The 19,071-nt window shown below is 37.6% G+C and overlaps 2 pseudogenes; one reads left to right on the top strand and one right to left on the bottom strand.

The window, feature by feature from the left end:
• The window catches only part of LOC140628583 (protein GUCD1 pseudogene), a 59,224-nt pseudogene that overhangs the window by 16,018 nt on the left and 24,135 nt on the right, over positions 1 to 19,071 (top strand).
• On the bottom strand, positions 15,195 to 16,537 carry LOC140628441 (F-box/WD repeat-containing protein 2 pseudogene; annotated as a pseudogene).

The raw sequence follows: 19,071 nt of genomic DNA, 5'->3' as shown, positions 1-19,071 counted from the left end.
ATTGAGCTGAGGAGAGGGACTTGGAGTAGTCTAACTCAAAATACCTCAAATCCTGCTATTCTCATGGAGGTCCTCCAGTTTTCTTGAAAAAATCCTTCTGAGATTTTTGAAAGCCTTTTTTTTTTTTAAATTTCCAGAGTTCTGAAAAAAAGTTGATTTAGACCATTTTGGGGAGTCAGTGTCTTCATTGCTTTTATAGAGGATTACATTTATAGAAGTCCTCAATCCACCATTCCAGAAGTCCTCACGTTTTTGCTGAACACTGATAGACGTAGTTTGCTTTTGTTTTTCCTTTTGTTAGAATTTTGGCCCTTCTATTTAAGAGTGAGAGTGACCTCTGATTTTCCTTTTCCTAAACTGTTCATGTCCCATTTTTGCAATTAAGTTTACATTAGCGTCATATGGAAAATATTATCTTTCTCCAGGCAAGATTTTCTTTAAGATCTAGCAAGCAGCTAGAAATGGATCAGATTATCTTAATCCAATAAGGAATTGAGATACTTTGAGGATAAGTTCAGTTTGTAAGTGTGGTGTATTTCTAGCTCTCCCTAACTCCACTAATAGAGTTCTCTGAGGTCCCAGTTGATAGTCTGGGCTGTTTCCTAGGGCCCAGGAACCATCAGGTGCCATCATCACTATTTTTTTTTTTCATCCTTAGTACTATGAAGACAGTCAATAGCTATGCTTAGCTTTTCAATTTATTAGCAGCTGCTATCTGCTTGGCTTTTCTCTTTCTTGTTCTATGCCACTTAGAAATTATTGAATGTCTGGAGAAGAAAAGTTGCTCAGAATGTCTGGCTCACTTTGTTGTGTTTTCTTCCTTTCCTTAATTTTAGTCTGGTAAATCCTGAGCCTTTTCAAAACTGGAAACTCCCACTTTTTTGGTCTTTCCTCTGCTTTTTTGCCTCTTAAGAACAACTTCCCACAGGATGTTGGGTTAACATCTCAAAGGGAGAGAAAACAAATTTTCTGGTGTTTCTTTATAGAAGGACACTAATCCCATCACAAGAGCCCCACCCTCATGACATCCTGCAGACCTAATTACCTTCCAAAGGCCTATCTCCAAATACCATCCTATTGGAAGTTAGAGCCTCAACACAGAAATTCTGCAAGGACACAGTCTAGTCTGTAGGCCCATATTTTCTCCCACCCCTAGCCACCACCCATTCTGTCTCAAGGCTTCCTTTCACACTGTAGTCTGCATTTTCTAGAATTTTATATAAATTTATTCTTAAAGTCTGTACTTTTTAATGGTTGTTTTATTTGTTCCACTCTGTATAATTATTTTGAGATTCATCCATGTTGTGGGTATCAATAGTTCATTCTCTTATATTACTGAAGAGTATTCCATTATGTGACTATACCATGGATTATTGTTTGTTGATTTGATGAACATCTGGATTATTTCTAATTTGGGTCTGTTAAAATCAAGCTGCTATAAATATTTGTGTATATCAATTTTTGTGGGAATATATGTCTTCATCTTGAGCAAATAACTAGGAATAGAAAGACTGGATCATATGGTAGGTATAAGTCTAACCTAAAACAGTTCTGTCAAACCTTTTTCCAATGTGGTTGCATCATTTTAATTCCTACCAGCAGTGTTTGAAACTAGGTAGGACCCATTTGAATTTTAGCAAGTCTAATATATGAGTAATGGTATTGTATTGTGGTTTTATTATGCATCCCTTAATGACGATTAATGTTGATCAACTTTTCATGTGCCTTTTCCACTCAACAGGTTTTTTTTTTATAAAGTGTCTATTAAACGTCTTACCTATTTTTAATTATTTTCTTATTATTGAGTTTTGAGAGTGCACACTGTGTTCTGGATAGAAGTCCTGTAGCAAACATGACGACTCAGAAATATTTTATCTTAGTCAGTGGCTTGCATTTTCATTCTTTTTTTTAAGATTTTATTTTTTTATTCATGAGAGACATAGAGAGGCAGAGACAGGCAGAGGGAGAAGCAGGCTCCCTTCAGGGAGTCTGATGTGGGACTCGATCCCAGGACCCTGGAATCACGACCAGAGCTAAAGGCAGATGCTCAACCACTGAGGCACCCAGGTGTCCCTTGTGTTTTCATTCTTAATAGTTGTCCTTCAGGATAAGAGTTTTTTTATTTTGACAAAGTAAAACCTAGCCAATTCATCCTCTTATAGATGGACTACTGGTGTTGAGCCCTCCTGCAAAATTTACCTTAATGCAGACTCATACACACACAAATTCTGTGCTTTCTTCCAGAATTTGTACACGTGTAGGGTTTACATTAGGATGTATGATCCATATTGGATTAATTTCTGTATTTCTTTGAAGTATGGATTGAACTTCCTTTTTATAAGCAAATGGATATCTGATTTCCAGTTCCATCTGTGGAACTATTCTTTATCTATTGACTTCCCGTCTCACCTGTGTCAAAGATTAGTTTTCCATATATGTATGGGTCTATTTCTGGACAGTAAATTCTCTTTCACTGGCCTATTTGTCTCTATTTGTATCAACATTTGTATCATTGATTAATGTGATTTTATAATATGTCTTGAAATTAGGTAACATTGGTTCTCAATATTTGTTCTTTTTCAAAGTTTTTTTGACTATTCAAACTTCTTTGGACTTTCACATGACTTGAGGAATGTCACTTTCTAGAAAAAAAAAGAGTTCAGGTATTTTGATTTGAATTACATTAAATCTAGAGATCCATTTGAGGAGAATTGATATTGAATACCCAGCTTGCCAGTCAATGAAGAAATTATATCTTTCCATTTATTTAGGCCTTCCTTTATTTCCTTTAGCAAGGTTCTGTCATTTTTAGCATAAACGTTTTTCAAGTCTTTTGTCAAGTTTATTGCCAAATAGTTCATATTCTCGATGGTCTTTTAGATGATTTTTCATTCAGTTTACCATTGTTTATTGCTAGAACATAGAAATAAAATTGTTTCTTATATGTTGATTTTGTATCCTACAACCTTGCTAAATTCATTATTTCTATCAGCTTTGTTGTAAATTCTGTAACATTATCTACATAAATGATCATTATGGACATTATATCATGAAATATTTTTCCTGTGCCTCCAAAGGAGGGGAGGCACAGAAAAAATAATGTATTTCTTATTTATTTATTTATTTATTTATTTATTTATTTATTTATTTATTATTGTATTTTGTATGTGTTTATGTTGTATTGTACATCAGGCTCTTGAAGTTATCCTTCAGCTAACTGAGGCCATTTTCTTTGCTTTCAATACTTTTTTCTCTGTTTCATTTCTAGTTTTTTCTATCATGGTGTCTTCTAGTTTACTAATCTATTCTTTGGCAATAGCTAATCTGTCATTAACCTATCAAGCATAGTTTTCGTCTCATATAGTGTCATTTTCATTTCAAGACAGTTGATTTGGTTCTTCTTTAAAAAACTCTTGCATATTTTAACTTATTAAAAATCTCTTGCATATTTAAACTTTTGAACATACAGAACACAGTTGCAATAACTTTTTTAATGTCTTTTTCAGTTAATTCTAACATTTGCATCAGTTTCAGGTTGCTTTTAACTGATTATTCTCCTCATATCTTTCTGCCTTTTTGCATGCCTGGTAATATTTCTTTTTAAATTTTTATTTATTTATTTATTTATTTATTTATTTATTTGAGAGAGAAAGCAAGTGCACGAGAGAGAGAGAGAGAGAGAGAGAGAGAGCATGAGAAGATGGAGGGGCAGAGGGAGAGGGAGAAGCTGAAAGCCCAACTCAGGACTTGATCCCAAGACTCCAGCTGGGATCACCACCTGAGCCAAAGGCAAATGCTTAACCAACTGACCTACCCACCTGCTCCATGTGCCTGGTAATCTTTGATTAAAAGTCAGATATTGTGAATTTTACCTTGTTAACTGCTGAATAATTTTTATTCCCATCAATATTCTTAAGCGTTTTTTCTGGGACATGGTGAATTTACTTGGAAACTGTTTTTATCTTTTTGGATCTTACTTTAGGCTTATTTGGGATGGGACCAGAGAATTGTTCAGTCTAGGGTGAATTATTTCCAGTTATTAAGGCAAGATCTTTATGTACACTGTACCTAATGTTTCATGAGTCATGATGTTTTCTTATCTTTTTGGTAGAAGTCAACACTATTTCTTTCCCTGTGTGAGCACCAGGCATCATTATCTCTAATCTTTTAGGACAGTCATTTTTCCAGTGTCAGTTAGTTTCCTTGCATACATTAACTTTCTAGTCCTTGGCTAAATACTAGCAAGGGGTTTTCTGAGGACTCCTGAGTTTTCTCCCCACTCTGGCATTCTGTCCTGTCTAGGTGTTTTGGTCTCCCCACACTCAGCACCATTTCCTCATCTCAGGGAGTCCTGGGTTCTGAATTTGTATATGGTGGTCCAGGGAACATACATTCTAAACCCAGTGGGGGAAGGGGGCAGAACTAAATGATCCCTCTGAAGGGCCACAGGGAGACTTTCAGAGAAGTTCAACCACGGGTTGGTTGGTTAGCAGCACTGTGCCAGTCAGAACTTGGAGAACATTCTAAGGTGACTATGCAAAGTTTGCCCCTTGATCGATATAAAATTGTTACAACAATGATCAACATTCTTTCTCCTTGATTCATAGTCAAACCGAACATGGGCCTTGAATTAGTGTGCCAGAGAGCATGTGAGCAAATTGCCTTTTGATCAACCTATCAAAGAAAACAAAATGTTTCTGACAAAGACAAATCACTCCTGGAACTGAATGCCAGAATTTTGCACTATGAGTTTGATTAGATATGGACTCATATTTATTTCTGTCAGGACTTTTTTCTGAAATCCTGCTGGAAGTTCAAGGGACACCATTCAGTGGACAAAATGTTTGTTTCCCACACGCCTTAATCAAAGAGTATATTAAAATTGTAAAAAGCTTGCACATTGTGTTCTGGTTTGGAGGGTACATGAGTGATTCAGGTGTATTAAATGAATCTGCACAGCCACTCTCCATTGTCAAATAAAGAAGTACATGAAAATTACCCATGGCCTACAGAATGTAATCCAAATAATTGAAATAGTATCCTGAAAGCCTGAGGGTGAATAGAATGGCTGCCTTAAGATATTGAATGGCTGCCATGTGAAAGAGTAAAATTATTCTGTTTGACTTAGGAGACATACAGTTCATATTAATGGTTCAAAATTTTCCTATGTTGATTTTGGTTTATTTGAAGAAAAAAATTTCTACCAAGACTATGCCATCTTGGAAAAAGTTTCTTCACATAATAATTATCATTTCGTTCACTCACAAATACTTTATATTTTCAAAGCATTTTAAAAAATATTTTGTTTACTTATTTGGCAGAGAGAGAGAGAGCCAGGGAGCACAAGTGGGGGGCAGGGGGTGCAGTGGAGGGAGTTGGAGAAGCAGGCTTCCCACTGAGCAGGGAGGCTGACATGGGTCTTGATCTTAGGGTCTTGATCCCTGAGATCACGACCTGAGCCAAAGGCAGACGTTTAACCAACTAAGCCACCAGGCACCCTGATTCTGATTCTTAAAACAATCCAGTGAAGTAGACAAGAGAAATAGTGTCAGTGCCCTGATTGACATCAGCTTGTAAGAACCAATTTTGTGCATCTCTCACCAAGTCTATGTTCAGTGGTGTCATGGCAATAGCTTGAAATTGGCCATAGTAGAAGTATTAGCGCTTTGCAAATCAACAAATGCTACAGAAACGTACCTGTCCCCAACAAATGCTACAAAAACGTATCTTCCAGCCAGCTGTGAAATATTTACTAACACATCATTCGATAAAGATAAATAAGAAGGAGTCTGAGGTTTACATAAGTGAAGTGATTTCTCCAAAGCCTAGTAGCAAATAGGTGAATGAGTAAATGAATCAGCTTTGCCTTGGGACAGAGGTCAGAAAAACCACTGTCTGAGAGCTTACATCCTGTGTTTGCATGGCCTTCAAACTAAGATTGGTTTTACATTTTAAAAGGCATATTTTTCCCTGAGAGGAAAATATGAACAATAATTTCAGCTAGTCTTACTACGGTGCTCTCCTGATATCTATGCTGGTGAGCAGAAAGGTCATGTTCATGCATTGTTATACTTTTACTGTTATAGTGGGCTTTCTCAGAGAAAATAGTAACAAAATTAATGTCTATGAGCTATTTTAAAAGTGAAGCCAGTTTCAGTGTTTCTTTATTCCACATTCTTGCCAGCTTTTGTCGTCTCATGTCTTCTTGGTGATAGCCATTCTAACAGGTGTGAGGTGATGTCTCATTGTGGTTTTGATTTGCATTTTCTCAATGATGAGTGATGTTGAGCACCTTTTCATGTACCTGTCGGTAATCTGTATGTCTTCTCTGGAAAAATTTCTATTCAGTTCCTTTGTCCTTTTTTAAATTGGGTTGTTTGGGGTTTTTTAGCTATTGAGTTGTATGAGTTCCTTATATATTTTGGATGTTACCCCTTTATTGGATATGTGGCTTGCAAATATTGTCTCCCATTATCTAAGTTGTCTCATACACTGTTGGTGAAAATGTTAACTGGTATGGCCACTGTAGGACTCTATGCAGAGGTTCCTCAAGAAATTAAAAAAAGAACTATTTGATCCACCAATCCCATTTCTGTGTATATATCCAAAGGAAATGAAACCATTATCTCAAAGAGATGTCTGTATTCCCAATGTTCACTGCAACCTTATTCATAATAGCCAAGGTATGGAGACAACCTAAGTGTCTGCCAATAGAAAAGTGAATCAAGAAAATGTAACACACACACACACACACACACAATGGAGTGTTTTTTTTTTTTTTTCACAATGGAGTGTTATTCAGCCTTTAAAAAAAAAGAAATCCTGTCATTTGCAACAACATGAATGACCTTGGAGGGCATTATGCTAAATGAAATAAGCCAAACAGAGAAAGACAAATACTGCATGGTATCACTTATATGTGGAATTTTTTAAAAAGTTGAATGCAGTGAAACAATGAACAAAAAAATGATTATCAGGAGTAGGGGAAATAGGGAGACCTTGGTAAAATCATAACAAACTTTCAGTTATAAGATGAATAAGTTCTGAGGATCTAACGTGCAACATCATCACTACAGTTGGTAATACTGTATTGTCTGAGTGTAATTTGTTAAAAGAGTGGAACTTAAATGTACTCACCTCCCTCCAAAAAAGTGAAGCAGTGGATATGTTAATTAACTCGATGAGGGGGACTGTTTCACAATGTATACATATATCAAATCATCAAGGTTTCACACTTTAAATATATTACAATTTTGTCAATTATACTTCAGTAAAGCTGAGGAGGAAAAAAAGAGAAGCCAATTCAGTAGGCACTCCAATTTGCTCACCTAATGATGAGTATAGAAAGGATCTTTGGCCTCAAATGAAATCTTCAAATGACTTAAAATAGCTCACCATTCCAATCCTGCTCTCTGAGACCGATCTGTAAATTACATTACACCAACCTATAATGGATAAAATGTATTTAAAGTAAAGTCATGCTTGTTTGGATAAATGGAAAAAGACTTTTTGAAATGAGAAATGCAATTTTGATTTAATTTGTTGAGGCACTTAATCAATAGATTGTGCAAATTGAAAGAGCACTTTGGCCAAACTTAAAATTCAGATCTTCTAATATTTCCAAGCCCTAGTCTGTATCTTCTTTCGGGTTCTTGAAAATTTTTGCTTTGTTCCCTAGTCTCTAGTTTGGTGGAGCCTATTTCTCCTGTTGTGTTTAGGCATTTAATAGCACAGAGGACAGAACCAATCATTATCTTTCTGCTTCTCTGTCTCTGTTTCTCTCTCTCTCTCTCTCTCTCTCTCTCTCTCTCTCACACACACACACACACACACACACTTTTTAAAGGAGGTTGGGTTGATCATAAGGCATTAGAAACTCTTTTGCATTTTATCTAAATACACTCCTCCTGCATAATGGTGTCGAAGTAGGTCATTGAGATGATGTGACTGTCTGTTTACCTTAATGCTGAACCAGGGGAACTGGCGGTTGCTCACCTACTTCTCTGTCCTTGGAATATACATTCCACCAATCATTTCACACCAGGAGCCATTTTAAGAATGTAGCCTTGAGACAGTAACGTGATGTTGAGACACTCTGGACTGTGTATATAACTGAACCCAGCTGAGATACATATTATTAATATATAATTGTATAGAGATATAAACTTTTAATATTCTATTGGGCAGATGCAGAGATCTACTTGTCTTGTGGCCATCCAAGACAAGCCCCATATGTAAGTTCCCTTGTATATTAAACCTGTCACCTACCACTCCAGAGTGGTCTCTTTCTCCATAGTACATGCCAATTTCGAATTTCACCTGGGAAACTCCCAAGTTGTGAACCAACAAGTGTTTACTCAGAGATACAATTTCTGTGATCTGCTGAAAAATTATCTTATTTAAATCTGGTTCAGTAGATTAGATAAGGGTACAAAACCAACTCCATAGGATTAGTCTTCTGGATTAGTTGCTATCAAACAAAGCTAATCTAGACAGCAATCATCATGCTTGCTTCAAACCAAGATTATTAAGAAAAACAGGGATATAATACTCATTTCATCCTTTTACTCATTCAAAAATATTTATTCAGGGCTGAATGATACAGATTGAGATAATACTGGAAAAACAGCAGTGAAAAAAAAAAAACAGACATGATTTCTGCCCGCATAAGAACTTACCTACTGTGGAAAATAACATCAAGCAAATAACATGTGAGTTGAATGAAAAGCAAAGCAAATGAGCAGTGGGATGCATAGCGGAGTTTTCTCCTTTCTCCAGGTAACCTTGTTAAAAATGAAGATATTCCTGGGAGAGCTGACAACTAATCTACTAATCAGTCATAAATGATTCAATCTTTAAAGCACTAGGATCAGCTGCATTTTCTCCTGAGAGTAGGGATCAGGAGAGAATGAACACATTGTCTTGGAGTCATGAACAACTGAAAATGAAGAAAATATTGTGTATGCTAACTTTTTTTACCAGGGATTGTGGTGACCAGCTCACATGCCAACAGTGCAAGAATCAATAAAATACCAACAAGTGAAGGAAGCTGGCTGCATGTAAGACGATATAGTGTGGGGGGTTGTAGAGAACTGGATCACGCAACTACAGAGCACAGTTGCCATCCAGCTGCCACTACAGGAGTATATATGGTCAATATTTCCAGATCTTTCAACTGTGAGAAAAGTCAGAAGTCTAGATTGCAATGTAAAATCTCCCAATTTTAAAATGTTGGCAGTTAACTCATTACATGTTTAACCATTTTTTAAATTATGGACTAAACAAAATATGTATCTGTAGCCAAGATGTGGCCTGGGAGTCACGACTTCACAATTTCTCTTCTATAAGTGAAAAGATTTGTGAAATGAGAGAGATAAGAAAGGAAAATGGACAGTTTTGAAGAGAGTGAAAAGGATGAAAAATGATGAGTTAGCAATGGTTTAAGACACTTCCCAGGTCACAGAGGAAAATATTAACTGAATGGTTTCTTTGGGCAAAGAGCACCCAGGAAATGGAGTTTTGCTAAAAAAGGTGCTAAATGAAATATTTCTGCCCAGAGTAACTACTATCCTCATTTGTGTGTTTATAGTTTCATTGCTTCTTATTATAGTGGGATTACATGTGTAGATGTGTCAGGAAAACAGGACCATGACACATATTATGAGTGTTATGGACTAAACTGTAAGAAAATAAATTTCTGTTGTGTAAGCCACCCAGTCTGTGTTATTTTGTTATTGTGGCCCTAACAGACTAATCCAATGTCAATACATGGTTTACGGTGGCAATCAGATCTTACATCCACCGGAATCATTAATAAGGGTGGATGGAAGAGAATGTCAGAGAATGTGAGGACATTTGAGAAACAGAATACATGTGGCTGCTAATTCATACCATGAAAGATTTAATGGAGAGTTCTATGGAAACTGTCATCTCTGCAATAGCTGTTCCGTTAGTGGAAACTGCTTCTCTGAGACCATGCCCAAGCCCTTGTTGATGCCCTTGAGCCTGCCACTGATTGGTAAGGCCATTCATCAGAAAGATGAGCTGGCAATGAATGGAACAGAAGAGCAGGACAAGATAGGGTCCTCTAAGCTTCTTTGTCTATCACTATAACTCCCTTCCACAAAGTTCCTAATGTATTAGCTTCTGTTTCACTTCTGCTCTCCAAATGGCCAACTCAAATGAAGAGTTATATAGGGAGGAGGAATCTTGAAAACATAGCTCCCACTTTTAATTGGGAAGAATAGTGCCATGTGGATGACACACCTCCATGCACAGAACAGATCATTAACAAGAAAGCTACTATTTACCTTTGAACTTATAAACAGTAGCATACTATATGTACTCGTCTATGACTTGGTCTTTTCAACCAACATTATGAATCTGAAATCAACCATTTATGAATGCTGCCAGAGTTGCTTTCTTTTTTATTCATATAGAATATACCATTATTTATCCATTCTCCTGCTGATGTGCATTTGGGCTCCTCCTTGTCCATGTCATATGGCACTCATGTGTAAGAAGTTTTCTAAAGGTGTATGTATAAAAGTAGGATTCCTAGATATGTGAATTTTTGAATTTTTCAGATAATGTCAAATTATTTTCCAAAGTAGTTTCCCAAATTTGAATCCCAACGGTAGTATGTAAGAGTTCCTATTACTTCATATTTTGGAAAACAATTGGAATGTGCAGGCTTTTTATTTTTGTAGTTTGGAAGGTATAAAACTGTATTTCATGTGCCTTTAACTCTCAATTCCTTGAACACTAATGAAAACTAGCAAATATTACTGTAATTTTTGAGCTTCATTTTATGTGAAATTCTATTCATAGAGTTAGTCCATTTTGTGTTGAGTCATTTGTGGTTTTCTATGTTTAATCATAGGGGTTATTTATTATATCAGTAGTTTGGCAATTATATGCACTGTTGTAAATATCTTCATTTAATTTTTGACTTGTCTTTATATAGTGTTTTTGATGAACAGACTATCTTAATTTTAACATAATCAAATGCATCTGTCTTTTCCTTTATAGAATTTGTATTTTGTAGATTTATAAAGAAATCCATTCTTACCTGAGATCATAAAGATATTCTTCCATACATTCTTCTAAGAAAGTTTTGATTTTCACATTTAAGCATTTAATCTACTGTGAATTTATTGTTGTGTGTGTGTGGTGTATGGTTTTTGTATTTCAATTGAATATACCTTTATATTTTGTATCTAAAATGGATAAACCTTTCTCTCTAAACATTTCTCTCAGCACTATTTCATCACTTACTGAATGGTCATTCCCTTTCCTTTTACTTGCAATGGCACCCTTGTCATGTATCTATCTATCGTCCAATTATCATCTATCTTCTTCCTCCTTTCCTCCCTCCCTCCCAGACTGCCTTCCTCCTTCATTTCCCTCCTTCCTTCTTTTCCATTATGATCCACTGATCTACTTATGTAGCCCTGATCCAGCACCATATCATCTCAATTTCTGTATTTTATATAAACTTTCTAGATAGAGCAATATTTTCATTTTACTTCTTCAGCAGTGTCTTCGCTTCTAGCTTTGCCACATGAATTCCAAGATCATGTTATCATGTCTAAGAAAAACACTGCCATTACTTGCATTGGAATGCATTGAATCTATAGATGAATATTGGAAGAAGTGACATTTTGCATTGGTTTTCCTATACAAGAACAAAATTAATTTTACCATCTACTTATGTCATCTTTAGTTATTTTTCAATACAGTTTTATAACTGCCACCATAATGTTCTTAGATATCTTTTATTACTTCAACTATAAGTGCCATATATTATGATTTTTAAAAATCTTTATTGAAATATAATTCACATACTATGCAATTCACTCATATAAAGTGTACAGTTCAGAGCACCTGGCTGGCTCAGTCAGTAAAGCATGCAGCTCTTGATCTTGGAGTTGTAAGTTCTAACCCCACGTTGAGTGTAGAGATTAATGAAAAATAAAATCTTAAAAAAAGTGTACAATTCAATGGTTTTTACTATAGGCACAGAATTGTGTCACCATTGCCACAATCAATTTTAGAACACTTTTATGGGGATCCCTGGGTGGCGCAGCGGGTTAGCGCCTGCCTTTGGCCCAGGGCACGATCCTGGAGACCCGGGATCGAGTCCCACGTCCGGCTCCTGGTGCATGGAGCCTGCTTCTCCTTCTGCCTATGTCTCTGCCTCTCTCTCTCTCTGTGTGACTATCATAAATAAATGAAATTAAAAAAAAGAACACTTTTATTTACCCAACCAAAAAATCCCAGTTCTGTTAGTCTTCAACTTCTAACCTTTTCCATCTGTCTCTGAGGCCTAAGCAGTGACCGATATACTTTATATCTCCTTAGGTTTGCCTCCTCTGGACATTTTATGTAAATGGCATCAGACAATCTGTGGGCTTTTGAGTCTGGTTCTTTTCATTAGCACAACTGTCTCTGTGAGTCCATGCCTTCAGTTGCTCTGGGCATATTCCTAGAAGGGGACTTGTTACATCATGAGGTAATTCTATGTTTGTTTTTCTGAAGGGCCACCATGCTGTTTTCCACAGTGACTGCACTAGTTTACATTTCACCAAACAATTGCAAGCTTTCTAATTTCTCCACATCCTTGCCAACATGTTATTATTTTTTTCAATAACTGCCATCTGTGATGGTTAATTTTATGTGTCAACTTGTCTAGGCCACAGACAGATATCTGGTCAAAAATTATTCTTTTTTTTTTTTTAAATGTACCACTTTATTATTTTTTTTAATGATAGAGAGAGAGAGAGAGAGAGAGAGAGGCAGAGACATAGGCAGAGGGAGAAGCAGGCTCTACGCACCGGGAGCCCGATGTGGGATTCGATCCCGGGTCTCCAGGATCGCGCCCTGGGCCAAAGGCAGGCGCCAAACCGCTGCGCCACCCAGGGATCCCAAAAATTATTCTTTTTTAAAAAAGATTTATTTATGTATTCATTGGAAACACAAAGAGAGACAGAGACACAGGCAAAGGGAGAAGCAGACTCCCTGCAGGGAGCTGGATGCGGGACTCAATCTTGGGACTGCTGGATCATGCCCTGAGCCGAAGGCAGATGCCCAACTGCTGAGCCACCCAGGCATCCCTCAAACATTATTCTTTATGTTTCTTTGGAGGTCTGTTTTTAGATGTTATTAAAATTTAAACCAGTAGACAATGAATAAATTAGATTACCCATCATGATGTGGGTGGGCCTCATCTAATCACTGGAAGATCTTAATGGAAACAGACTGATCTCCTTTCAAGAAGAGGGAACTCTGCAGCAGAATGCCTTTGGATCCCAACCACAGTATCAACTCTTCCCTGGATCTCCATTCTGCTGGCCCACCTTGAAATTTGTGAACTCGCCAGTCTCCACAATCTTGTGAGCCAATGCCTTTAAATCAACCACACAATCACACCTGTACATCCTATTGGTCCTGTTTTCGTAGAGAACTCTGACAGAAACACCATCCTAATTAGTAGGCAATGGTTTTCATTTGCATTTCCCTAATTATTTGTGATATTGATGATACATCCGATTATATAAACTTTATTGGAGTATGATTTACATAACATAAAATATACACGTTATATGCAAACATTCATGAGTTTTGACAAATGTATATATCTGCATAACTGCTGTTATACTCAATACAGAAAACATTTCCATCACTCCAACAGTTTCCCCTTAAATCTTTTCAATCAATTCCCCCAACAATCCTGGCCCCAGAGTCACTATAGATTCATTTGACTTCTTCTAAAATTTCATATAAAGTGAATCATACTTCATATATAGCTATTTTCTTTTTTTTTTGAGTGAGTAATTTTGATTTTTTATTTGTTCTGATGAGATGGGTATTCTTTGGATTTTATTTTATTTTTTTTTTAATTATAAATTTATTTTTTATTGGTGTTCAATTTGCCAACATACAGAATAACACTCAGTGCTCATCCCGTCAAGTGCCCCCCTCAGTGCCCGCCACCCAGTCACCCCAGCATAACATTTCTAAGATACATCTATTTAATTAAATGCATCAGTAGTTCCTTCCTTTTTATCACTTAGTATTATTCCTTTGGACAGATACAACTCAATTTTCTTTTTAAGATTTTAGCTATTTATTCATGAGAGACACAGAGAAGATGGACAGAGACATAGGCAGAGGGAGAAGTAGGCTGTGAGGAGCCTGATGGGGACTCGATCCCAGGATCCAGGATCATGACCTGAGCTGAAGGCAGATGTTCAACCACTGAGCCACCCAGGGGCCCCCACCTCAATTTGTTTACACATTCATAATTTGGTGAGAAAAGTTTGGATTTTTTCTCCAATTTTTGGAAATTATTAATAAGGCTGCTATGAAATTATATCACAGTGTAGTTGATTTCTATTTAATTTTTAATTTTTTATTTAAATTCACTGTGCCAACATATTACATCCAGTGTTCATCTCATCACATGCACTCCTTAGTTCCTATCACCCAGTTACCCCATCCCCACACCCACGTCTCCTTCTGCAACCCTTTGTTTGTTTCCTAAAGTTAGGAGTCTCTCATGGTTTGTCTTAAAACATGGCAAACATATCAGGAGTAAAAGAGCTATGAAGCTCCAGCTCCTCATTACCCTCCCATGGAAATATTAAAACACAAACAGAAAATGGCTGAACGTATGTTTTGTGAGAAGATATGTATTCTTTAAACTTAGATATATGCCTAGGATTGTAACTGTGGGGTTGTATGTTAAATATATGTTTTACTTTATAAGAAATAGCTAAAATGGCATCCAAACTGGTAGTAGCATTTTATTAAAAAAATTTTTTAAAGATGGGTATGTTTTACAGGCAACCAATGAGCAGATTAATGAACCATATAACTCTCTTTACTTTAAACTAAAATTTGAGAAATATGACCCAAAATGCATCCTTCTATACTGAACAACATAGCTAAGTACAAATGAAGTCAATGGTGTACCCCATTAGCGTCCTAGGCTGTATACCAATAAAACAAGCCTTCCTTGGCCCTGAACCCCTGCCCTGGGGCAAATGCAGGTAAATGATTGTGCATTGTGTGATGATACTGTTAGGCGAGAACTTTGGTTCATGCAGTTGACTAACTGCCATCGAGGGGGCACTGAAAACCCACACCCTTAGCACCTAAGTCAGTCAGCGATGGTAAGCTTGTGGCATCAGTCATGCCACAACACCACAACACCAGGTAATGGTGTGGTCAGGCATGCTGGTGGCAAAGACCAAGCCCATATCATTGTGCCCATCCAATCCATCGAGCCAGGATGCTTCACCCGCGGGAAGCTTGAGCTTATCCTTGATTTCTGCTACTCTGGCAGAGGCCAGCAGAGAATTGGGCTCTCTGTTTGCAAGTCCACGATATACAGGGAATGGTTGTCAAACAGCAGGGCAAAGATATCTTTAAAGCCAAGCAAGGCCAAGTTTGCTACCTCAGGAGTCTTGATGACCCTGCGAATATCACAACTGGCAAAGCCTCATGGGTAGAGATGCAGTGCCAAACTACAATGTATCTGCCATCAAACTGAAATCCTGGCTGCAGGCAGATACTTCTGTCCTCAGAGACAGACAACATCTTTAAGCACTTACAATTGATTTCTCTCCCAGTTGGCCAAATCTTGATCTCATATTTGTCCACACGTGGGGGTATGTAGTCTCCAGGGCTGTGCAAAAAAGACTTCGCACTTTTGCAAAACCACCTTGGTGACCCATTCCATGCGCCATTGAGTGTTTTCAGGCTTGTCCCAGGAGACAAAGCTCTTATTTCCACAGTGAAATCTTCAGATCCATTCACCAAGGTATCTAGTTCATCATTGTAGTCAATGTTAAATACCGCCTCTGTGTGCCCCCAGAAGTGCTAGGTGCTGGCTCCAGAACTCCATTCCCAACAGGCCACAGTGTTGTCAAAGGAGTCTGTCACAAGCTTCTGCTCATCAAACCTCACTGCTGCACCACTGTGGGTCTGAATGCCATAAATGCACTCCCCTGTGCTCACATACCACAGTTTTGCAGACAAGTCATCTGACCGTGTGCAGAGAAATGCATCTTTGTAGTAGAGCACATACGCTCTGGCACTGTGTCCAATTAATGATGAGGTCTCAAAGGCTTCAAGGTCCTCCAGTTGCCTCTTTCTCAAATAGGCCTTCAAAGCTTCTACCAGTGCAAGGCATTCTGAACAGAATCATCTATGTACCAGCTCAAATTTTTACATGTGGTTTGTGACACCTCTGTATGGGCACTTATCACCTTCTTCCACTGTTTAGACATGAGGCAGCATGTGAGTCAAGCCCGAGGATTGAGCCATTTTAACAAATAAAAATGGAGCTCCTGGGGGAGGAGTTTGAAAAAGTCTCCAAGTTATTGGAGAGATGCCTGAGCTGGACTGCCCCACTCAGACTAATCAGGTGATCCAGAGTTTAATTTTTCTGCCAGTCCCTTAGAGAAAGACATGTAACAGAAATGTTACCAAGCCATGCCTCCAAGTCCCTTCTCTCCATGAAGTTATAGAAAAATTGACCTGAGCAAGTGCCCCAAGGGCCAGGGACCTCGTGCCAGGCTCACACCAAGTAGGTGAGTTGGGCTGCCAGAGCCTCCAGTAGCAGGTCTGCTGGGCATCCCTGGCACCTGCAGGTAGTAAAAGAAAGACAAAGGACTCTGGCACCAGTGGCAACATTTTTAACTTCCACCAGCAATGTACAAGAGTTCTTAATAAAGAATTGTAGAGGCACCTGGGTGGCTCAGTTGGTTAAATGTCTGCCTTCGATTCAGGTCATGATCTTGGGGTCCTGAGATGGAGTTCTGAGTTGGGCTCCCTGCTCAGTGGGAAGTCTGCTTCTCCCTCTAACCTCTGCCCCTCCCCCTGTTTGTGCTCTCTTTTCCTCTCAAATAAATGAATAAAGCCTTTAAAAAAAGAATCTTTATATTTTGGCTAAAATGTTCTTTTAAAGATATATGTATTCAAGTATATCTTCCTATTCATTTTTAATATGAAAAAATAAGCTTTATTAATCTGCCTTGCAATATATAAAATTAGTATGCTTGTATAAAAATATGCTCATGAAAGAAAAACAAAACTTTTGGGGGCCTTATTATTTTTTTCCTATTCAGTGGCTTAGCTTTTCACTTTCTTTATGGCACCTTTAAGTATATAAAAGTATGATTTTCAGAATGTCAAATTTGTTAACTTTTTTCTTTTATAGTTCATGCATTTTGTGACCCATTTTTGCCTGTGCCAAGAAAATCTTTTTGTTTGACTAAGGCTAGATAAAAATCGATCCAAAAAATTGTTGGATTACATATTCTGTGGGACAGGAATTAACACTGGGCTTAGTAGAAATGCCTTGTCTTACTGGGGCCCCAGTGATGTCTGGGACCCCAGTTGGAAGACCCAATACCTGAGAATTATAATCCTTTGAAGACACTTATACTAATGTGTAAGTTAATGCCAACTCTCCATTGGGACCTTAGTTTGTATTATCAGTTGGTAATCCTACATATGGCATCTCCATGTGACCTAGAGTTCCTCAGAACATGGTGTCTGGGCAACTATCTCAAGAAAAAGGAAGAACATATATAAACTATATCCATTTTATGACCTACCCCGAAATCACACAACATTATTTCTACTACACTGTGTTGGTCAGAGAAGTTACAATTCCCTACCCAGATTCAACTGGGAGAGAACAGAAACCTCAAAGACTTAAAGACTTTTAAGGAGGAGAGGAGAGGAGAGGAGAGGAGGGAGGGAGGGAGGAGGGAGGGAGGGACATCAGAGGGAGGAGACATCACTCACATTGTAATATACATGTGACATATATTTGCCATGGATCTGCCATTTACCACAATCTGTCCACTGATCAAAATAATTCACATTTCTCTTACATACAAAATTCACATGTGCCTCTTACAGAACCCCCAGACTCTCATCCCATTAAGTAACAGGTTCAAACTCAAGACCCAATTTCCCACCTAGATCTGTCCTATGTTGGATGAGGCTGCTCAGCTGTCATACCTAATCAACATATACATGTTGTCAAGTATAGCTCCTCTTGATTTGAAAATCTTGTGAATTAAAGAGATGTTATCTGTCACTCACACCCACACACAAACATACAAACGCCAACACGAAATGTTTGACAGCCACAGATTTTCCTTTGCAAAAGGAGGAAAGCATGAGGCATGTTGGAGTCACTGGTCCACAGCAATTTAGGAATCCAGTCAGGTGCATGTTGCTAGTTCTTCGGTTAGGGCTCAGTCCTCCTACTGCCCGGTCATATTTCTTCATTACAGCATCAGGAGGGGTGGTTGTGTTGGGAGCGGCCCTAGGTAAAAACACCATGGATTTCAACTGTTCTTACTAAGTACAGCAAACTTTCTTGAACACTTCTTACATTGTTTAATGCCTTTGACAAATTTCCAGAGTCTTTAAATTGTAGTTGTTTTTTTTTTTAATAATTTTGTCCATTTTTATTACTGCTTTTCCAGGACAGTAATGACCAAGATGGTCATTCAACATACTGGAAGTCCCTTCCACCTCCGCTTTCTTCATCTTCATTTTTGAAAAAAAAAAAAAAAAAAAAAAAAAACTTTCACTGAGTAAGGAATTTGTGCTCCACCGTGTTCTAGCTCATATTTTCAATAAGAAATCTATCATCATTCTTATCTCTGTTCTGGTGCATATAATAAGCATGTTCTCTCCTCTAAATGCTTTAAAGATTTTCTCTTTATTGATGTGTTTACATGATTTGATTTCAGCGTAACGTAAGGTCACTTTCTTCATGTGTCTTATGTTTAGAGTTCATTCAGCTTCCTGAAACTGTAAGTTGAATATTTTCATCAACGTTGGAGTCATTGACTCAAATATTCTTTCTGTTCCCCCACTTTCTCCTCTCCTTCAGGAACTCGAATTCCACATATATTGGCAGTTTGGATTTTTTTTATTGTGCATGTATGCCCTATTTATTTTTCCCCTCTGCTTCATTTCAGATAGTTTCTATTACAACACTTGCATTCACTAATCCTTTATTTTGCACTGTCTGCTCTG

This window comes from Canis lupus, chromosome X, assembly GCF_048164855.1.
Source record: "Canis lupus baileyi chromosome X, mCanLup2.hap1, whole genome shotgun sequence".
In the NCBI taxonomy this organism is placed as follows: Eukaryota; Metazoa; Chordata; class Mammalia; order Carnivora; family Canidae; genus Canis; species Canis lupus.
Note: the sequence above shows the minus strand (reverse complement) of the source record. Positions and strands in the feature narration are given on the sequence as shown.